The sequence below is a fragment of the Myotis davidii genome, unplaced genomic scaffold, assembly GCF_000327345.1.
Source record: "Myotis davidii unplaced genomic scaffold, ASM32734v1 scaffold9, whole genome shotgun sequence".
Classification (NCBI taxonomy): domain Eukaryota; kingdom Metazoa; phylum Chordata; class Mammalia; order Chiroptera; family Vespertilionidae; genus Myotis; species Myotis davidii.
The window spans coordinates 154,076-177,074 of NW_006299435.1; positions in this window are offsets into that span (position 1 = coordinate 154,076).

A 22,999-nucleotide genomic window follows, 5' to 3' on the forward strand; every position below is an offset into this window, starting at 1 on the left:
CTAATCTGTTGCGCACCCATGGACTGCCCCCTAACCCTGGTCAGCCATGTAAACATGTTGATCAATCAGTACATTATCCCCAAACCAACTACAGGAAACCAGATGGCCTATTTGGTAATGCCAAACAGTCCAGTGAACCATAGCCCCGAGGATGGCACCTACCAAGCCTTGTCTGCAGGAACAGAGAGGCAAGGCTCCCCTGTGTAGCCACGCTGCCTGTGAAGGATGTCCGCAGGTGTTAGGTGTTTTGGTCTGACCCCAACATTTTCTCATCTCCCAGGTTCAACAGTCATCCAGGCACTCATTAATTAAGCACATATTTATTGAGCATCCCTAGGTGGCAGGCACAGTTCTCAGAGCTGAGTAGGGCACACAGCAGTGAGCAAAATTGGCTGCGCTTGTGGAGTGTACATGCTAGCTGGGGGAGACAGACAAGTACATAACACAGCATCTTAGAAAGTGATAAATGCTACAAAGAAAAATAAGAAAGGGATGTGGGGAGTGCCCAGAGGAAGGGAAGCATTTTTAGGTAGGGTGGTTGGGGAAAATATCTCCCTGAGTACTGGGGCATCACTTTATTTTCTCTCTCTCTCTCTCTCTCTCTCTCTCTCTCTCTCTCTCTCTCTCTCTCTCTCTCATACATATAGCTGTGCAGTGTGACTTGAAAAGTCCCATAAGCCTTCCTCTACCTCCTTCAGAAAAATAAAGATTTCTCAGTAGCAGATCCCAGAGCCCAATCCCCAGCTTTCCTTTCTTCCTTTGCGCTAACAGTGGTTCTCACACTTGAGCATACATCAGAATCACCTGGAGGACTTGTTAAAGCACAGACTGCTGGGCCGCACCACCAGAGTATGTGATTCAGTAGGTCTGGGGTGGATACATGAATTTGCATTTCTAACAAATTCCCAGGTACTGCTGATGCTGCTCATCCAGGGACTACACTTTGAGAGCCACTAGGTGAAGCCATATAGCTGTTAGACCCCGGTAAAAAAAACCAACTATTATCTGAGTCTGGCCAGTGTGGCTCAGTGGTTGAGCATCAATCTATGAGGCAGGAGGTCACAGTTCAATTTCCAGTCAGGGCACATGCCCGGTTGCGGGCTCAATCCCCAGTGAGGGGCGTGCAGGAGGAGCTGATCGATGATACTCTCTCATCATTGATGTTTCTATCTCTTTCTCCCTCTCCCTTTCTCTCTGAAATCAATAAAAATATTTTTAATTAAACTATCACCTGGAAAGGACACATCATTCATTAGGATCTCTGGATTCAAAGTAGCTCTCCGAAGAGCAGGATCCTTGAGAAATGTGACTCTTTCCTAACTGGAGTAAACTTCAGAAACCACAGCCCAAAACCTCCAAGCATGGAGGAGTCAGAGCCAAGGACAGATCCTGAAGAGGTGGTGACAACAGTATTTCATTGCTAGCCTATCAATGCTCTGCATGTTCATAGCATTTAATACTTTTACAAGCCCTTTGCCCACTGCTCTCTTTGGTAACCTGTTAGGTAGGCAGAACAGGTGTCATTATTACATATCATAGATGAGAAAATTGAGACACAAAGACATTACATGGCCTCCCTTGGGCGTGAAGAATGACAACTCCTTGTGGCCTTACACCTTGCCCCATGTTCTTTCTTCTTTAACACTCTTCATGACATAGCTGTGGCTTTCTCTTAGGGCTTCTACCTGGGCCATTAAAATCTAGGACATAGAGTCACTCTTTGCCTGTCGCTCTGTTCAAAATCCCACTGCTTCAAGCAGATGATTCATATGGGTGATTAATTGCAGCAAACACTAGGCCCTGCATGAGTTTTCTCTGCCACAAATGTATTTTTCCTCTTCTACCACCAGGTATTGTTCAGAGAAAATGCTAACTCATTTTGGCATTAGCCTAAGCTAGAACTAATCATTATGAAAGCAAACCTGCTGGGGGAAAAGCACACACAGTACTTTCCAAAGACAAATAGAAATGGCATTTTGATTATATGTACCGTTGCTTCCATTCCATTAGTAGAGATAATTGAAGGTTTTCTGTATCACAAAGCACACAGCAAAATGAGAGTGGATTTTGTTAAATGTGATGGCTGGTGAATCCCATTTGCAGGTATTTTAATATACCAGAAAAACATCATGGACATGAAAGATAACTTCCAGTACTTGCCCTTCTGGTTATTTTCTCCACAGGGAGTGAGGTCTCCCACAGAAGCTCATACACAGTGACCCAAGGTTACAAGGAGCTGTCTCTCTTCAGCTTCCATACTGTTTTTGACCATCCAGAAGCTTAAAGTTTTCAAAATTTAAAACTATCTTCATGGGTCCAGCCAGTTTGGCTCAGTGGAAAGAGCATCGGCCTGTGGACTGAAGGGTCCCAGGTTTGATTCTGGTCAAGGTCATGTACCTTGGTTGCAGGCTCATTTCCCAGCCCTGGTTGGGGCATATGCAAAGGCAACCAATCGATGAGTCTCTCTCACGTCAATGTTTCTCTCTCTGTCTCTCTCCCTTCCACTCACTGAATATAAATAGAAAAATATCCTCAGGTGAGGATTTAAAAAAAAACACACCAACTGTCCTCATTGGTCTCTCAACCCATTGATATTCTGACATGTTCCTTTGGCACTACCATTGGGATCCCTCATTGACTCAGTAAACATTTATTAAGCACTTAATGTATACCAAACCCTGTAAGAGCCACTGAACAGGCTACAAAAATGAGCTAGATACAATCCTATAATACCATATAATAGATTCACTCTGTAAATTATGTGGAATAATCAACATGCAAGTGTATTCTAGATGTAGATTATAAACCCTTGTGAGCATCCCCCCATTTCTATTGTCTGTACTCACTTTGTACTCAGATAAAACTAATTGATGAGTTATGTTAGCTTCAACACAGAGGAAAGACACTAGCGCTGGGAGGAGGAGAGGGGTGAGGCAGAAGTTCTGCTCTGTGGTTGGAGCACACATGGAGATCTGCGTCAGCTGAGGCATGGCAACAACGGGGCAGCGGGACCTAAACTCTGCTGTAGATGTTGCACATGTGGATGATAGCAAATTGAATGTGTGAGGGTCATAGAGCTTGGGGGATTAGAAATCCCATATCGATGAAAGATCCAGTGTGAATGTGTTTTTGCTGAGTTTTATATTCCAAAGTGTGCTGTAAAAATGACCATCCCTTAAAAACAAGTAGCTCACACCCACTGCAACGCAGGGACTGAACATGTAAGAAAATAGGCTGGATTGGGTGATGGAGTGGGCTGTGGAGGACTCAGTTAGTTGGGTCAGTATGAGAGACTCTATGAGAAGAAGAGATGCAGACGATAACCCAACAATGTGAGTATGTGTGTGTGTGTATGCAGACCTGTACATAAATACACATGCACAGAAAGGTGCTGAAGTCCAGTAAAAAAGACTTTATGAGGATGTGATCCCTTTAAATAAATTCCAAACTCATAATAATAATAAAAAAAGACAAGTTTAGAAAACCAAAAGCATAGTCATAAAATAAGGGTAAGATTATAGTTCCGGTGACCAAACGGCTGAAGGAATACCACTGACCCACCTGCCTCCCATGAGTGTGCATCAACTTTCACTCCCCTCCCACCGCAGGCAGCGGCTCAGGCTGGCCAATTCTGCTTTAGGCTGGGCTTTGTGAATGGTGGGATTTCAAGACAGGGACTCAGGGCAAATATGCAGCCGGATCTTAGATCTGTCCTTTGGACCCTATTTCTGGCATCTCTGCAACGTGGAGAGAATTTTCACAGCACAGATGCTGTATCCAGGCTTCCCAGTGACCGTCAAGGGTGCTAGTGGCATGGTAACATGGCCAGGTCTACAATGGGTGAGTGTGGTCATGGGTAGTGGTAGCCACAGGGAGAATTTAGAGGGTTCAGAAACAGCAGTGATGGGGAGAGGGTCTCTGTGTATCTGCCTTTGAGTTTCTGGGGTGGTAGAATAAGGATGTTATTCTATTTGTAAGGATGTCCAGGAGTTCTGTTGCCTGTTGCTGGTGACCTTTTAATGGGCCTTATCCCCAAGCACAGTGTGGAGTTTTTAGATGCAGCTGTGGTGGATTCTGCTGGGTGGGGGTTATGGCACACATCAGGTGAAAGGAAGTGTCATGGTGGGGTGGGCCTGACACCTCCTTGATGGAGAAGCAGGGTTTAGATTTCACCGGTGTGGCAGTTGTGCTCTGAGAGTGATCCCTGTGCATGGCACTCCAGTGTTGCTCAGGTATCTCCTAGATTTACAAGGACATGTGTAGGCATCTAGGCCCTGAAAGGAGCAAGTTGGTGATAAAATTGATACACAGTTAAGTTCTTTAAGACCGGCTGGAAGTTAGCAATGTAAATAGGAGGCTTTGTACTTCCAGATTCTTCTTGCATTTTCATTTGGTATTGGAAATACTGATATAATGAGATATATATATATATATATTTCTGGGACTATTCAATCAACAAACTTGTTATAGGCCTCAAAGGCAAGCCATCAAAAATTATCTAAGCACACTCTGTGTACCCTGAAGGCCACACAGGCATACTTAGAAATAGAATCGGCCGTTTAAGGGGAAGGCCCTGGCAGGGTCTGCTTGGTTGGTTGGTATTGCAGAATGTAAGTGGTGACAGTCCAAAGCTTAATAGCACAGCACAAGGTCACTTCTAGGACCAGGCAGGTGTGTAGCATAGGAGCAGCCATCAATCAGCATTTCTAACTTCTGAGGAAGGACTTTTTCAGAAATTAAAGTGGTAAGGTAATTAGCCCAATAATTCTGATGGTGTTACAAAGATGATTGCTTAGACCACATGCCATTTTCCCATCATGCCCTAGACCTCAGATCTGGCTGTAATTGTCAGAAATCTGGCTAACTAGTTTCTTCTGGATTAAATGTCTTGTAAAAGAATGCACATGCCAGCAGAGGTAAGGGTAGGGTGCAGAGGGTTGAGAGAGGATAGTATCAATAGTTCCATTGGACACATTGGACACCAGGAATATCAAAGGTTATGTCCAAAGTAATGTGGTGATTTGGGTTCTAGAGGGTTCCCTCTACTATCAGAGACTATAGGGAAGGCTAACACATCCTCAGAGATCAATAAGAGGGTCATTCGTTCAAAAAACAAGAGAATGGATATTGTTAATAATAGTTACTGTTTAATATCCATTGTGTCATTTATTCATCAACAAATATTTATTGAATATATACTGTGTGCCAAGCACTATGCTAGACAACAACAACAACAAAAAGACAAGAATTTTGACCCCCGTGGAGCTTACATCCTCATGGGAATGTGGACAAATAAAATATATAAAATGCCAAATGATGATACAGGCTATAAAGAAGAATATAGCTGCAGGGATGGGGTGCGGGGAGGACCTGAGTTCCAGTGACAGACATAAGCAGGAAAATAGGGCATAATGAAATTAGTCCAGATGATCTCAAGGCTGATGGTGGTAATGAGGCTGTGAGTGTTGGAGGAGCCCACTCCTCTGCTAGGAGCACAAACAAGGTTTTAGAAATCTATCTTCATTGCTCCCCAAACTCCCATGAAGACCTGGGTAGGAGAGGTCTTGTCTAGGAGCCGGCAGGAGTTCTCGGGTTAGATGGCCTCTCCCCCAAGCTTCATGTCTCCATTGGAGCCAAGAAGGTGCCCAGGAATGTGCCCGGAAGTAAAGGGGAACCGCAGACTATTCCCCCAGCTTCTGCCAGGAGTCGAAGGAAGCCCTTCTGGTACAGGATTAGCCAGGTTAGAGGAATGTGGATTTCATTCAGAATGATGAGGACCTTACCTGCGGTGTGATCATACATCCCTCCTCGTTCACATGGTTAGATTCTTTACAATACATCTAGGTATGGTCCAAGAATAAAATGAATCTAAGAACCAAGAGTTTGGGGCAGACATTATTCATAAATCTCTGAAAGCTCAAATGGGCATTGCAGATTCTGAGGAGTGTGATGAGGTATTTGTTTTATCTTTAATTGGTTTAAAATATAAATTCCCTTTGGTTCCCCCCACCTCAGTTCCCAATAGGCTGCAGGGCCCCTCAAGTCCAGCTTGATAAAGGTTCAGAAGCAGCAGGAGGAATAGTCGGCAAACATGCCTGGTTGGGGCAAAACCAGTCACCATTACAAGGGCAGAGAGAGTTTCGCTTCTTGATCACAGAGAGCAGAGGGCCCCTGGAGACCCAGTGAAGAGGTGTAAGAATTCACATCAGAGTCTTGGGCCCTCGTAATAGATATGTTCAACCCAGATTGCAGGAAGTATGCTGAGTTACAGTTGTAGTGTAAATGTACCTTCCCCATTTCCTCTTCCCAAACCCCGCTCAGCACCCATTGAACTTAGGCAGCATACTTGGGGTTAAGGAAAAACTGACTCTCTCCTCCTAGCTGCATCAGTGTATCCTCAAAAGGCAAGCTTTTGAGACTGAAGCCAAGTGAGAGAGGAGTTCAGAATGCCAGCACGTTCGCGCGCGCGCACACACACACACACCCTTCCATTCATTGTGTAATTCGTTGTTTCACCTAATGCTAAGCCTTCTCTCTGGAGAAAGACATTGCAACATCAAGGCTAATATTCTGTCATCACTATACAGGAAAATTAGTCTCAAATGGTGTTGTAGCTCCTCCAGAAGAGAGCTGGTGGGGCAAGTTCATTCCAGCTCAGGTCTTGGTCCAGGAGCCAAGTTTTTTAATGACAAACAAAATCACATTCTCCATGTGGCTGTGAGGAATCAAGTATGGCATTTGGTTATTTTTTTATTTTCTTGGATCAACACATTGGTGCTCAGAAGGGATGCTCTGGCTATATTTGGTATAGGTCAATCGTCTTGTGGCCTGTCTTGATAAAAATTTGGCTTTGAAAATGACTCAGACCTCACTTGTAGAATGCAAAACTTTTGAACTTGCATGTAGATGTAAGCTGGATGAAGAACTAGTAGAGCTCTGTGGGAGCATATCAAAGCATACAAATAATTAGATTTGTCATTGCTACAGAGTAAGTTCCATGAGGGCGGGGTTTCTTGTCTGCTTTTTTCCCTGCTATATCCCCACTGCCTATAGTAATGCCAGAAACATAGTATGTACTGGAAGTACAGTTGCACAGTATGTAGAGTAAGTGCACTCTCCTCTGTGAGCAGAAATACAGAGAGAAATATCCTTCCAGTTTTAGTACGACCGGACTGGGAGGCAAGTGCCTTCATTGCACCATTAGGGGGTGGGAAGGAGCCTGCCACACAGTGTCATATTTAGCAAAAACAAGGAGCACGTGGCTTGATTTTCAAATAATGCAAGATAGAAGACTGGCTTGATGCATGATCTGATAGGCAGAGATAAAATCTGGAGTCAAGAGCTAGGATTGATACATGGAGAAAGCAACTGAAAACCAAGCAAGGCTCCAAGGCTAATATTCAAAGAAGCAAGTGGACAGTAGAAGCCCAGATACACAGCCAGGTGTGGGAAACGACTGTGTGTGGTTTGGCCACTAACAATTCAAAGAAGTCTAATAAATGACAGCTCATCTCTCAACACAGTTTTCCTTGTATTCCCTATGGATGAGTGATTTTTTTTAAGTACTGCTTGACTTCTTAGATCATTTCTAATTAAGAATGACCAAATGGGAAGATTGAAAAAGGAAAAGCACCAACCCAACAGAGCACAAGTCCTCAAAATGAAACAATTGTATGAGAAGTCAAATTTGAAAAATGTCTCTCATTTGGTTTGCTTCAGTGAGTTGGTTGCCAATGAGAATGATTAAAGTTTGAAAGACAGTGTTATTGAAAATGCATTTCTCCTCTCTGCCCTGACCCATCCCCATACTCATGATTCTCATTAAGCATTCCTGAAGCTCCAGGAAATGAAAATGTGAGAATTGATGCATCTCTTGTAAGTGAGCCCAAGAGCTGGTCAGCAATGGGTTGTGATGCCAATTTCCTGAGGGCAAGTGAAGCTGGCTCTCAGCTTAATTTTATTGAGCTTTAAGGCTGTTTGTAAAGTACACAAAAGGAATATGAAATATGGTCCTTAACTAAAAGAATTGTATATTCCACTTGGGAGAGTGAAAATATAAATACTCAAAAGAAAATTCACACTATGTGTGGAAGGAATAGCTATTGCATTAGCCTGAGAGGTCCAAAATCTATAGTGATCTCTCCTCCCTCTGTATCTCTATCCAGTACCAAGGACGAGTCATAGCATGTAATGGCAGTAATCTTCAGGGTTCTGTTTTTTCTTTTTAAAAAAAATAACTAATAATAATAATCATGGTAATGGTAGTAACACAACAATAATAAAATCCAATAGATCTGCCCAAATTGCATTCAATTTATATATGTCTATATTTGTCTTATGGCCCCATTACACCTCTGTATCTTTCTTGTCTTTATTTTTTCCTACCACTCTCTCAGTGTTCCTGGCCTCCTACTGATATACATCCCTAAGACAATTTCATCCAGAGAAGATAATGAAAGCAGATATATCTGTCATAATAAGCTAGGTTATATTATGGTAACAAACAACTCTAAAAATATTGGTGGCTTAAAACAGCAAGAATTTATTTCTTGCTAACATAATACTACATGTTTATCATAGGTTGGCAGCAGGCTACGTTCATCGTATGGAATTAGGGACTCTGGCTAATGGACCAGATTCTAAAGTTGCCAGTTTCCATCTCAGACAGACAGCGAATTTTGAAGGATCTTAACCCACAGTTAAATGATTCAGTCTGGAAATGGCTCAATATCCATGACCAAAATTAGTTGCATGGCCCTCCTCACCCAACAGGGGCCAGAAAAACAATTCAGTTATATGTCTAGAAGTCAAAGAGCTAGAAATATTTAGTGAAGATAAGAATGACTGTATTAGAAGTTAATGTTAACTTACATTTGCAAATAATTTACATTTCATTGCAACTCAGATTTTCACATTTTTGGATCTTCTCAAGTGGTGTGTGTGTGTGTGTATGTGTTTGTATGTGTGTGTGAATTTCAAACAAATACATTGAAGTAATGTCATTCATGTTTAAATCAATGTTTGCTTTATGTTACTCCCAGTACCTAATTTCCACTAGGCCCTGGCCATAATATTGGCCTACCTGTACTCGTTCAGTGCTAATGTCAACATCTAGTCAGAGTATAAAGATCAGAAGCCTTCTTGTTCTTGAAACTTTTTCCAGACTTAGGGAACCAACTTTTGAGGGTACAATATCCTGATGAGTCTATAGTGACATATCTCAGGGCTTAATTTATTACATGATTTACGTGCTAACTGGTAGAGTTCTCTATTGACATCTGGCATCTGACTTCACATAGTGGAGCTGCGCAGTAGGGATGTGAACTTACTGAATCCTCTATGGTAGAGTCACTGACTAATGTCAGAACGTGATTCATGTGCCACTTTGCTCCTGTTACAAGTAGTGCTATACTATTGCATGACCTTGTTCTAGAAATCACATGGTTATTCCATTATGAAGGATTTTGGGGTATCACTGGGAAGCCAGAGCAAGCTCTACTGGAAACCACATTCAAATTGTCTGCACCACAAGGCATTGGACACAAGCAAACCAGGCAAGAAAATACAGAACTGCAATGGGTTGGAAAGAACCCTTTGTTGTCATCAAGAAATTTGGTTTTGATCTTAATTCTATTGACCAGGTGTATTAGCTTTGAAAAATATTTTAGTGAAATCATCTATCTTATCAAAACCTCAGTTTACTCATTTATAAAATTGGAAAGTAATTGGAACTTACCTCTAAATTGTATTCATGCTTAAACATTCTGTTTTTCTATTACTGATTTAATTGAAACCCAGAAGTCTATGACTTTTAGTCAGAAAAAGTCAATAAGCACACATCCAAAGTAATGTAGAATTGGGAAATGATATTTATAAAAAGGGAGGACAATTTCATATGTAATAATTATCTGCACTGATAAAAGAGACATAGTACTATATGGCCATAATTTTTTTAAATATTCAGATTTGAAATACAGGCAGAGGTTGTCATAAATTAACATATATTCTTATACATGTATTTACCCATTCCTTAAAAAATATATTGAAACTTTACCATGTAATCAGTTGGGTTACATGAGCAGAGAAAGCAAGGGAATTGAGGACTTTGGCAGGAGCCTTACTGGAATCCCAGCTTCATAAAAAGGAAAATGATGAAGGGAGAATGCAAAGGGTTGGGAGAAAGTAAACGGCTCCATGAACAAGAAGTCCCAATGTGGTTAAAGAAAGGTCATAGTAAGAGTAATTAAATAAGCAAGTCAGAAGGAAAATAAGGAAAGAAGTTCTGAGACTTCTGCTTCTGATCAAGATAGAAACACAAGGACCAAATATACTCTCTGCCTGAAACAACAACAACAAAAAAAAAATAAAAATAAAAATAAAACAACCCAGAAAAAATATAAGAAACTACCATTTTCAAGACACTGGACATCAGACAACAAAGGACAATGTGATCCCTGAGACGAACAAAGATAAGAATTACAGCAGCATATTTCTCATCAAAAACCAGGCAAGCAAGAAGTCAGTGGAGCCTCTAAGTGAAGTACTTAAAGTAAAAAAGAAAATGGTCAACCTAAAATTCTATACCCAGTGCAAATATCTCTCAATAACAAAGACAAAAATAAAGACATAACAAAAGCTGAAAAAAATGCTTTCCCAGCAGATCTACACTACAAGAAATGTTAAAGGTAGTCCCCTTAGGTAGAAGGAAATAATACCACAGGGAAATATAGATCTGCACAGAGAAATAAAGAGCACTAGAAATGGCAAAAAACTTCTATATATATAAAAAAACTAATATGCAAAGTGTCCCCTTGGGAGTTTGACTGAGAGACCAGGAGTTGGATCACTTGCTATGACGTGCGCTGACTACCAGCAGGCAGCATGGAATGAAGGAAGGCCCCAGCTGGCAGCCAGAAGGTCCCCATCGACCCTGATCACTGGCCAGGCCTAGGGATCCTGCCCATGCATGAATTTCATGTACTGAGCCTCTAGTAGGTAAATAAGCAAGATTTACAGAGAAAGAGGAGCATTAAAGAGACTTTAAAATTATGTTTGAAATCCTCAGAGGTAAAGGATAAATATTATATGTGAAATAGAAACAAGTGACTATAAAACAAGACTACACAGAGATGAAGAGAGAATTCCAATTTGGAAAATAGAAGTGAGGAAATTTCTTAGAGCACAACCAAAGAGATCAGAGATGGATGAAAATAATTTTAATAAGAATTTTCAAATACTAGTAAAGTGGGGAGGATGGGAAAAATACATTTTGCCAACAGAATATGACTAAGAATTTTCCAGGAATGAAGAAATATAGAAACAGTGCAGTGAAACTAGAGAAAATCGAGAATATAAAACCCTTAAAGTCAAGAGAGAGGAAGAACTGGTTACCTAAAAAGGGATAATGATAATCTTAACAATAGGTTTCTCATCTCCTACAGAGACTAAAAAGAGAACAGAGTAAGAGCTTCACTGTTCTTACAAAAAATGTTGTGACCTAGAATTCTATGCCCAGCAAAATTATAATTTAAGAGTGAGGGTGAGATAAGGAAATTTTCAGATATATAAGAACTTAGAAATGTTACACATCTTAAGTTTTCACTCTTTTGCAAAAAGAAAATGAACCCAGAATGGAGGAATCTATACTAATAATAGACAAATATGTAAATCGACCATCCCTCCATGATGTCCACAGCCAATCGGGAGTGAGTATGTAAATTAACCTGACAAAGATGATGGGCCTGTGGGCAGTGCGCACACGTGCAGGTGCTGAACAGCCGGGGGTGGGGCAGGAGAGCAGGCAGAAAGCGGGAAGCTTGGGGGGCTTGGCTCCCTTGGTCTCCCCAGCTTCCTCATCGCTGCCATGGAGACTGACAGCAGGGAGGAGGAAGTCCCACCCCCACAGAATCAGCCAGAATCAGTAATTGGTCAGACAGCTCTCTGTGGCCAGTGGAGTGTCCAGTCCTGTCAGCCCAGCCTGGGGGCGGCTGAAGTTCCCAGTCCTTTTGGTTTCTGCAGCCCCTGGGCCAGAAGCAGAAACCAAGAGTGCAGGGAACACCAGGAATTCTGGGAATCTTAGTTCTAGTGGCAGCCCCTGGACTGGAAGCAGAAGCCCAGAGCGCAGGGAGCACCAGGAATGCTGGGAATTGTAGTTCCGATGACAGATGAATTGAGGGATCTCCTAGACACTAGAGCAAAGTGAGCCTGGAGCAAGTTACTGTTGTGGGTGGGGAATGAAGGGAAAGCAAAGGTGAGAGACATAAGTAAAGTCAGTGTCGAGGAAAAATTAAAAGGAAGATTTCCTGCAACATCTAGGAAATCTCCACCAATGGAGCAAAGGGGAAAAAAAAAGACCTCTATTACTCTGTGAGCACTAAACCTAACTGGGTTGGGGTCTCAGACAATATGCGCATATGACTGCAAAGACAGACAGAAACTCCCAGATTGGAGAGGGCTCCCCTGAGGACTCCCAGATTGGAGAGGGTGCAGGTTGGGCTAAGAGACCCCCCCCCCTGCACGAATTTCATGCACTGGGCCCCTAGTTAGATATAAAAAGATATTGTAAGTTAAAGGCATACTAAAAGTGCTCTGATCACTATAATTAAACATTGAGTACATCTATATATATATAAGCCTAAGCAACCAGCCAACTGGCCAGTAGCTATGCTACACACTTACCACCAGGGGGCAGACGTGCAACACAGGAGTGGAAACCACAGGCATGGCAACATAGAACAGATTGATTAATCTCAGAGGGAAGTGGGGAGGGGGGAGAGCAGGAAGAGATTAACTAAAGATCTTATATGCATACTAGAGGCCCAGTGGGGTTCCTTGGCCTGACCTGCAGGGATTGGGCCAAGACCATCTCTCCGACATCCCCAGAGGGTTCCCAGATTGTAAGAGGGTGCAGGCACCGGACCAAATCCATGCACCGGGCCTCTAGTATAATAATAATAAAAAGAATAATAACTGTTTGAAACAAATGGAATGTTCTGAGGGAGTTAGACAAGCTCAGATCCTTGTCTGACTTAAGAACAAGATAGAATTAGGAATTAATTTAGACTTTATTAGACCTACATAAATTTGTAAAGACATGTAAGGATAGCTGCCAAAAGAATAGAAATAGAATATATAATTTTGATACTGATAGACAAAAGTGAGGAGAATAAAACAAACTTGATTAATCCAAGAGAGAAAAGAAAAAAAGGAAAAGAGAATTCTCATAGCAAATATAAAATACTAACAAAAAGGTCAGAAAGAAGCACAAGTATGTTGTTAATCACAATAAATGCAAATGGATTTAATGCATTTATTAAAATGCAAATACTTTCCAATTGGATTTTTAATTAAAATTGAGGTATACACTGTGTAAGAGAGAGCAAGTCTAAAATAATAATACAGAAAATAGAGTGATGGAAGAAGCTACGCTAAACAAATACTAACCAATAGAAAGTTGGTATAGAATTTTTAATGTCAGATAAAATGCAATCATCTTAAGCTCTCTTGTTCTTTAAATTTTTATTGTATGTGGTATGTTTATTACTCCAGCAAAGCTAGTGCAGAAATTGCCACCTAGAATTGGGGTCCTGCCGTACAATTTTTTTTTTAAAGAAAGAAAAGAACAGCAAAAAAGAAAATATGTGGCATTGGCTCTGGAAGTGGGCTGAGGGTGAAGGAACATGTTACTGGAGGCTGGAAAACTGTCATTGTGCAGTGGTGAAACGTTTGGAAAACTGTCATTTACAATAATTCGGAAGGCAGCTAATGCATTTGTAGATTACAATGAAAGAATCTGGGATTTTTTTTTAAGGAAATAATTCAATGTTTAAACAAAAGCAATACCAATGATGTGTGTTGCTTGTAACATTTGTAATTATAAACTGGGTGTCCGTAACAACATGAAGGCCAGGAAGGGGAAAATAGAAGTGTACTGTTATAAGGTTCATGTACTGTCATGAAGTAGTATAATATCTCTTGAAGGTAGACTCTGCTGGTTAAAAGTAAATAATGAACTAAATACACCATAAATCCTAACACAACCCCTGAAATAACAAAGCAAAGACTAACAGCCACTAAGCTGTCTTTGTCTGCTTCGGCCACCATAGCAAAATTCCACAGTCAGGGGGCTTGAACAACACATTTCTTTTCTCACTGTTCTGGAGGCTGGAAGTCCGTGATCAAGATGCTAACAAATTCTGTTTCTGGTGAGGGCTCTTCCAGGAGGCACACGGAGCTACCAGAGCTCGCTGGTCAAGACAGAGATAAAAGAACACCTGTAAAAGCCCAGATGATACTGGCTTCAATAAGAGGTTTCTTTTTCTCTCGCATGAACAGACATCTGAAGATAAGCAGTCTCGGCCTGGTGGAGGAGGCCACTCTCTCATCAGGAAGCCAGGCTTTTCTGGCTTATCCTCCACTATACATAGGGTTTGGTCGAACTCAGAGTCCAAGATGCCAGGTGTTCCAGGGACAACAGGAAGAGCAGATGGGGCAACAGGAAGAAGGGACATCCCTGCACATTTAGGAGACTGGCTTTAGCCAGCACTTGGGTTTACATCTCACTGGCCAGAGCTTGGTCCTATGGCTGCCAGTGCACCTGGGGAATAAAGTCTTTTACTGTGGGGGCCACATGCCTGCCCCTCAAAAACGTCTCCATTACTAAGAAATCAGGAAAGAATGGATGTGGGAAGCACCTTGTCCATTACTCTTATTACCAGAAAAGTAGGTGGTGACAGTCCATTCAGCATCTCTCTAATCTCCTCCTCTACATTTTATGTTATTTTGCACAGAGGAGTGTGAGTGTATAAAGAAGCATCCATGAGTCAGACAACTAACTCTTTCCATGTATCATAGAGGAGCACTGATTGAATTTTTAAACAGATTAAATTTTTTTACTTATGAAGAATTCCCTCATAGTTAATGATAGCCCAGTGAAAGGACCAAAATTATAAGCCAATAAAAGACAGTTAAAACATATGCTTTACATATTTTCACAAGTATTAGGGTTTAATTAAAACACTAAGAACGCGCCGAAACCGGTTTGGCTCAGTGGATAGAGCGTCGGTCTGCGGACTGAAAGGTCCCAGGTTCGATTCCGGTGAAGGGCATGTACCTGGTTGCAGGCACATCCCCAGTGGGAGATGTGCAGGAGGCGGCTGATCGATGTTTCTCTCTCATCGATGTTTCTAACTCTCTATCTCTCTCCCTTCCTCTCTGTAAAAAATCAATAAAATATATATATAAAAAAAAAACACTAAGAACGATGTGGATTTTAAAAATTAAACATGAGAGAGTCCATTTAAAGGAAGCAGGGATATAGATATTTCCAAAACGTGAGGAAACCGTGTATAGCACTTTCCACCTACTTCCGCAAATTCAAACCAACCGTGATTGGAAATCTCTGCTTCTAAGAAAATTTTTAAAAACCGCATGGAGTCTACCGTGAAGACACTTTTAATCCAGTGAAAGACACATCGATGTAAACAAATATCCAAGGCAAACATGTCCCGGAATAGAGGGACAGCCAGCATTCTGCTGGAAGCCAGACTAACTGCTGCTGGGAGTGATGACGTGGATGGAGGGCATGTGCAGGGGTTCATGGAGGAGGCTGCACTGGTGCGGGGCTTGCAGAGAGAGCGTAAGTAAAGCCAGGGAATCAGGGCAATGATGGGCGTGTTTGGGAACTGGCAAGCATGGGTGTGACCTGGAACACGGGGTCAGTCTTGGAAGCAGATGTGTTGGACAGGTTGAGGAATGGGATCTAAGAGGCAGGTCTCACATTATGCGCTCAGGAACTCGGACCTTGCTCTCTTGGCAGTAGAGGGACAGTGGAAGAAGTTGAGCATGTTCATGTTTTATGGCCTTTATTTTCTCAGAAAGTCATGAGCAAGGTTATTTACTGTTGAGAAGTTTGTCAGCTCTAAGGAATGTAAATGGTTGGCCCTGGCCAGGTAACTCAGTTGGTTAGAGCCAAGGTTGCGGGTTTAATCCCCAGTCAGGGCACATAGAAGAAGAACCAGTGAATGCATAAATAAGTGGAACAACAAATCAATCTCTCTCTCTCTCTCTCTCTCTCTCTCTCTCTCTCTCTCCCCCTTCCTCTCTCCCTCCCTCCCCCCAAAAATATCAATCAATAAATTTTTTAAATGTAAGGAATATAGAGGGTTTAAAAGAAGATAATATAATGAAGAATCAAAAAGGAATAAACAGGGGGCTGGGAGTAATCTCAAAATCCCCACTGAGGTGTTGCAAGTGAATTTATGTTCAGATTTTCTGACAGCAAGAGCAAAAAGGCAAACATGTTAGGGTAAATAGCATTTGGGTTCTTGACAAGTACAAGTAGACCACATTGTGTTTTTCTTAAACTGCATCACTTGACATTTCAAGATGTGCCCTTTTTTAGCACCAGTGGGATGATTTTGAGTGACCTTGATAATGTAGAAACCAAGGACATTAGCCTTGAATAGCTGAAGGGTGTGTGTGTGTGTGTGTGTGTGTGGTGTGTGTGTGTGTGTGTGTGTGTGTGTGTGTGTAGCCATATCTTATGCTTAGTTAAGTCGTTAAGGAGATGTGATCGTGGGGTAGTAGCTTGTCGTCAGAGGAATATGTGTGCACATGTGGATAAGCTGGCTGACATTTGGGATGCGTCTTAAAGCAGTGCTGGATATTCTGGGCACACCGATGTGAAAAGAAGAGAATTTTCCATAAAGAAACTTTTAGCCAGAGAAGTTTCATTGGGAACTCAGAGATGTTACCTCTGGAGCTGGAAGGAGACCGACTTTCCTCCTTTCTTTCGGAATGATATATCCGGAGGTTTAAGCAGAATGCCTTGCAGAATGACACCCTGTAGCAGAGCTAAGGGTGGCTGGAGCTGCTCAGTAAACACGCTTGCACTCTGAGTCCTTGGCACTTTCCACCATGTGATCAGTGAAGGGCAAGCTGTAAATAGAAACACAGAGTTAGAGCTTAAGGAAGCTTTTATGTATTTTTTTCATCTGCCCAATGCTCTCATCTATGGATGAGTAAGTAGGCCCATGAGAGCCAGGGCTTGCTCAACGGCACCATCCAATTAAGGGCAAAACCGATGACTGCCCAGATTCTTGACTCGTGGCCCAGTGCCCCCCCACCACCACCACCATCTGTGCTGTGCGGACAGTTCGTGTCCTAAGGGCCAGGGGAGTCCACCCTGAGAGCCACCCCGAGCTCTGTGCTGAGCCTCATGGCCAGTGTGTCACTCAGAGAAAGAGGCAGCGTGGGGGAGGGGAGGCTGCAGATGAAAAGGAGCTGAGGAAAGCAGTCAGATGGGGACTTCAGGAAATGTCCTAAGTGGCTTCAGAGGGCTTTAGAGGGAAATCTACTTACCACCGTGTTTAGGGATGTGACCAGGCAGAGCTGAGCGCCCTCCTGCATTCAGGCTTTCTGTGCCTGTGCGGGACGGATAGATTTTCTTTCTAAAGTGCATTGAGGGAAACAATCCACAGTCCAGCTCCAAATCCTCCCCCAGCTGAGAGGGGAGCGACCAGAGCTTTAAAGCATTGACTGCTGTCCCATTGGAAATGATGGGCATGGCAATAGTTAGGTGACTACCTCTTCCACCAGCCCACCACCCGGCTCATTGAGACCCCGGACCAGGTGCACCTTGCACACCCCCAGCCGGCAGCATGCTCAGGGCTTAGCGCAAAGCAGAATTAGAGAAACATGCAAGCACTTTGCCCAGGGGTTCAGTGAGGTGCTGCATAAGGAAGGGGTGTTTTTATAGGAAAATCTAAAAAAAGAAGCCAGGCAAGGCTTAGAGTTTCTAGATTCTTTGAAAAGGAAGCAGGGAGCGGGGCAAGAGGTCAGAGGTGTCTGATTTTAAAGAATCTGCCTGTGGCCAGACCATGCGTCCTGGTTTCCTGCTCACTGGGGTTTTGTAGGCATGCTACAGTAACATGGTTACCGTAGGTGTGTGGCGAGTGGCTGTCTGTGCGCGAGAATGTTTGAACCACACGTCTACAATTAGGGTTAGAATGGGCCTGGGTGATCTAGTCCCTAGATGGAGGACCTGGGCTGCCTTAGAAAGTTGAAATATCTTGTCCAGACTCATGGCTACTAAGTAACAGAGCTGGGAGGCGTATCTAGGACCCTTCATCTTTGGTCTAGAACTCTTTGCATTGTATCTGTCCTGGTGCCATGAAGGTCCACTTTTTGGTAGGTCAAGGGCTGCTCAGAGGCACCTGTTAACAAAATGCAGCCTTTTATGAGGCATCGGTCTGTCCATCACCAGTGACACCCAGAGGTTCATGAGCCTGTTCCTTAGTTACAGGCCAGTCACCCCCGACAGAGCTCAGGGCCCATGTGTGTCACCGTGGGCCTTTGTGTTTCTCTGGACTGATCAGCACCTCTTTTGAACAGTAAGAAGCAGTTGTTTAAAAACCGAGCTGGCTGGCTCCTGCTCACAGCCTATCTGTGTCTCAGTGCCACGAAATAGAGTCTTTTGGGCCACAGGTGTTTTCTTTAATTATCAGAATCCACAGACGTTGTTGTGTGTATTTTGTTTTAGAAAACCCTTATGATTCTTGGAGTTTTATGATCACACACTTTTGTGTTTTAAATGTCACACCAGCTAGGCCAGCTGTTGTTCAGTTGGTTTCGTTGCAAGGTAAGAGTTCTCTCACGACAGCTCAAGGAAGGGTAGAGTATTACTGGGAATCAGTGAGGTAGATGGAATCTCAGGGATCAAATGCTAGCAGCCACGGTAGAGCAGGACCTTGTGGAGCCCGGATCTGTAGGATGATCTTAGAACAGGGTGACCGTCCAGTTTAAGGTCCTCTCCCCAGTTCCACCCCATCCACACCTTCCCTTCACCATCTCACCTCTGCTTACTCTGAGTTTCTGTTCCCTTACCCCCTAGGCTTGCCTGTGGCCCGTTATGGCCCCCCTGACCTTTCTTCCCCTCCTAGAAACCTTTCCTGTCCTCAGGTAACTAGGTCATTCTCTTGCCACTTTCCCATTCTTGAAAGATGGAATCTGATTGGCCCCACTCAGTTTTTGCCCCAGGCCAGATCATTTCTTACTGCAACCTTTAGGGTAGCTTTCCCTGGGCAGACGCCCACTCTGGTCCATGCCTGTGGGTGCAGGACAACATGGTGCTGTGCAGTGGAAGGTGTGGATGTGTCAGGCTTGCCTGCCACCAGCTATAGGCAGGGCAACTCTCACAGGAGCCGTGGCCATGCCGGGCCATGCCGGGCCATGTCCTTAACCCACTTAATAGAACACATGGTCAGATCATCAGGGAGGCAGACACGAGTAATAGAAAAACAGAATTTAGCCACAAAGAATTCATGGTTCAGTTCCCAACTCTCAGACTTAATAATTGTGTGACTTGGAGCAAATTACCAAAACTCTCCAAGCTTCAACCTCCTAGCTGTATGTGAGGATGGAGATGTGAGAATGAAATGAAATAGTATGCATGAAACCTCCTGTCAGCTATGTGGGACCACTCCCATACAAAGCGTATGGCCTCCTCGAGACCCATCCTACACATAAAATCTTCCGTTTATGGGGCTTCTGTGGACCCCTTTCTAAGTTGACCATCATTTCCCAGAATTGACTTATTCCTAGAGTGTTTGTGCAGGGAACACACGGGTGTGAGCTGACACTCCATTGAGTCTTCTGGCTCAAACCTCCTTTTTTATAGGTGAGGAACTATGGCTTAGAGGTTAATTAATTTCCTCTATGTCAGTGTTAGAGCTAGAACAGAAGTCACTTAACTATCGATTGCTGTGTAACAAATTACCCCACAGCTTAAGGACTTAAAACAACAAATCTTTGCAATCTGACAGTTCCTGTGGGTCAGGAATCCGAGCATGGCTTAGCTGGGTGGTTCTAGCCAGGTTGTCCCGTGTGGCCGCAGTCAGGATGTCAGCCAGAGACGCAGTCTCAGGAGGTCTGACCGGGTGGGCAGACCTGCCTCCAGGATGCTCCCTCACGTGGCTCCTTCCTACCACGTGGACCTCTCCCTTAAATACCCTCCCGATGAGGCACTGACATCCCCCAAGGCCTGTGATCCCCTAGAGCGCACGGAGGAAGCTGTAACGCTTTTACCTCCAGCTTCAGAAGTCACACATCAGCCACCCCTCCCACCATAGCCTGTTCATTAGAATCAGCCACCACGTCCGGCCCACACTCAGGGGAGAACACAGCTCCACTGAGAGCTAAAGGGTAGAGTATCTGAGGACTTGTGGGCATACGTTTAAAACACCACAGAAGGTTTCCTGTAATAAAGTATTTTCTTTGCAAATGAGCTTCCATAAGGCATCAATTTTTACACCCAGTTCCTTGACGAAAGGTTAGTCTCATTAGAAGTGATTGATGGAAAGGAAGTGAATTTATGAGGATATCTTCTCAGAGCATCTTAGGAAAACCTGTGTTGCAAGCGGGAGAGTAAAAGGCCTGGGAAAGGAAAGGCATGGAAGAGGGGGACAGGGAAAGAATGCCAAGGGGAACCCAGAAACAAGGGTGCATCAGTGTCCGGCTTCCGTGGGCTGAGTTCCCTTTTGCTTCAGTAAACAGTGTGGACAGATGCCTGTACAGCATGTCTGGGGCTGGAGTATGGAGACACAAAGCCTCCAGGGATCCCAATTCTAGTTGCAGAGTTTGTCCCATGTACAGAGTTAGCCCCTATAGACATACAGGGAAACTTAGGTTAGAGGTGCCTATAACGTACATTGGGAACATGTAAGAAAGAAGCAATTCTGAGAGAGTGGGTTTGGGAAATCCTCACAGAAGCTATGCAAACCAATAGATCCCCCTCCCCCACACACCCATCACCGCCACCCACACGCCAGACGTCCTACACCCTTTCCTTGCTTGGTTTTCCTCTTTAGTACTTACCACTACCCAACATTCTGACGTTCTGCTTACTGTGCCTGTCTATCTTGCTTACTGCCTGCCTCCCCTACGAAAATGCAAGAGGGTAAAATGTTTCTTTTGTCCAGCACTGGCACACTCAACAAATATCTGTTTAATGAACAGGTTAGGTAATTAATCAGTGCATAAGGAAATTGAGCTCAACCATCAAGGAGCAGGAGAACTTGGCATGTGGGGGCTGGAGGGAAGGGCTCCGGGCAGACGGGACAGCTGACCAAAGGCTCTAGGATATGCGGGGCCTGGCCACCCATGGCTGGGACTGTGGACTGTAGGTCGCTGCAGCCAAAGGTGACACTGGCCAAGCAGGTAGTAGAGGATGTTTGGGAAGAGGTTAGGATTTTATTATGCACAAAGGGGACCTGTTTTGGGACCACAGGTGAAGTCTGTGTTTTTTCCCCTGTGGCCTGGCTATCCTTAAGAAGATGCAAGGCTGCGATTTCTATGTTACCTAACATTTGATTTGCTGCTCATTGACCAGTGATTCTGACTCTTTCACTGTAGCAAGCAGTATTTCGTTCATCATTCTCTCTTTCGGGCATAGGCAGGGTAAAACGCTCCATCTACGGGGATCTTTTATGTTCTCCCTCCTTTCCCAATGAGCCTGAGGTTGACATTAGGCCCTGGGAAACCTGGTGGCATTTGTGGCGCAGGACACGGTAGCTTTATGCCTAGGGGATGAATTGTGAGTTTCTTGCTATAATTTTCAGTCTTCCTAAGGCAGTGATTCTCAACCTTGGCTGCACATTAGAATCACCTGGGAATCTTTTTAAAATCCTGATTTCTGGGCCTCATTCCAGAGGATTTTAAAATCAGGATTTTTAAAAGATTCCCAGGTGATTCTAATGTGCAGCCAAGGTTGAGAACCACTGCAGATGTAGGGTGCCTTTCTTTCCTCAAATTTCCCGTGCTGAGATTTGAGCACCCCTCTCCGAGCTGTTCGCAGCAACTGTGTTGGATGAAGTCTTGGAACTCACACAGTGACACAGGGCTGTTTCTGGAAGCCCAGCAGGTGAGGGCCCTCTGGTTCCTGCCTTTGCCAGAGAGAAGCAGCCGCAGGCTGAGTTCCTGCTGCCCAGAGGAGAGGAGACTCTCGGGTGGGTGATGGGAGCCTGGATTAGCAAGGGAGCTGCCCAACAGTCAAGATAAAGGTTTTTCATAACCTGGCAGGACGAAGTAACAGATTAGACAGAAGGATGGAGACAGGAGTCCCAAATGATTACTGTTTTTCCGACATGTTTTGGAATGTGGATGGGCAGTATGAACCACAGAGGAGGGAGCAGGAAAGGAGGAAGAGGAAGAGGAGGAGGAGGAAGAGGGCCTATGGTCTATGTGATGGAAAGGTACCCTGGCCAGAGGGCCAGGAAGCTGGGCCCTGACACCAATGAACTTGGTGATCACATCACTTCATCGGCCCTAGTCTCTGCTTTCTCCTTTCTAAAATTAGGAATTTCATCCAGGAAACATTTGTTGAGCACCTACTGTGGGCCAAGTACTGCAATTGTCTCTTTCAAGTTTTCCATGTGGACTGGGGTGTGCCCCAGCCAGGGTAGGATCCCACCTTCTGTTCAAATAACCTTGTTTCCTTTAGTAAATCCTAGCTTTTGCTTCCCTCTAGTGGCCACTGAGCGCCACTAGAACTGTGCTTTTGGCCCTGGATTGCAGATCTGAACTGAAAGTTAGAAGTTAGGATGGAGCTGAACCAGAAACTGCACGTGGTCCAGAAAACAGACATTAAGAGGCGTGCCACCTTGATAGTTGGTAATTAGGCGGGAAGGTGGCGGTAAGAAAGATACAGAACCAGATATAAGACAGGAGGTGGCTGTCATCCCGTGGCAAAACCAGCTCCTGGCAGCGATAGAAGCAGAAAGTCTCACTAGAACTTACCCAATCAGGTGAGGGTCACATTGAAGAGGCAAAGGTAGGATCAGGAAGGCGGGAACATCTGTAATCCAGTGAGGGCAGACTCTACAGCAGTTCAAGGAGACACTCTGAGACTCTGGGAAGCCTTGTTGGGCACAGGACCTGGATCCTTCCTCTGAAAAGTGGCACCTCTGCCAGCTCCCGCCACAGGGTGGTGCCAGCACAGTTG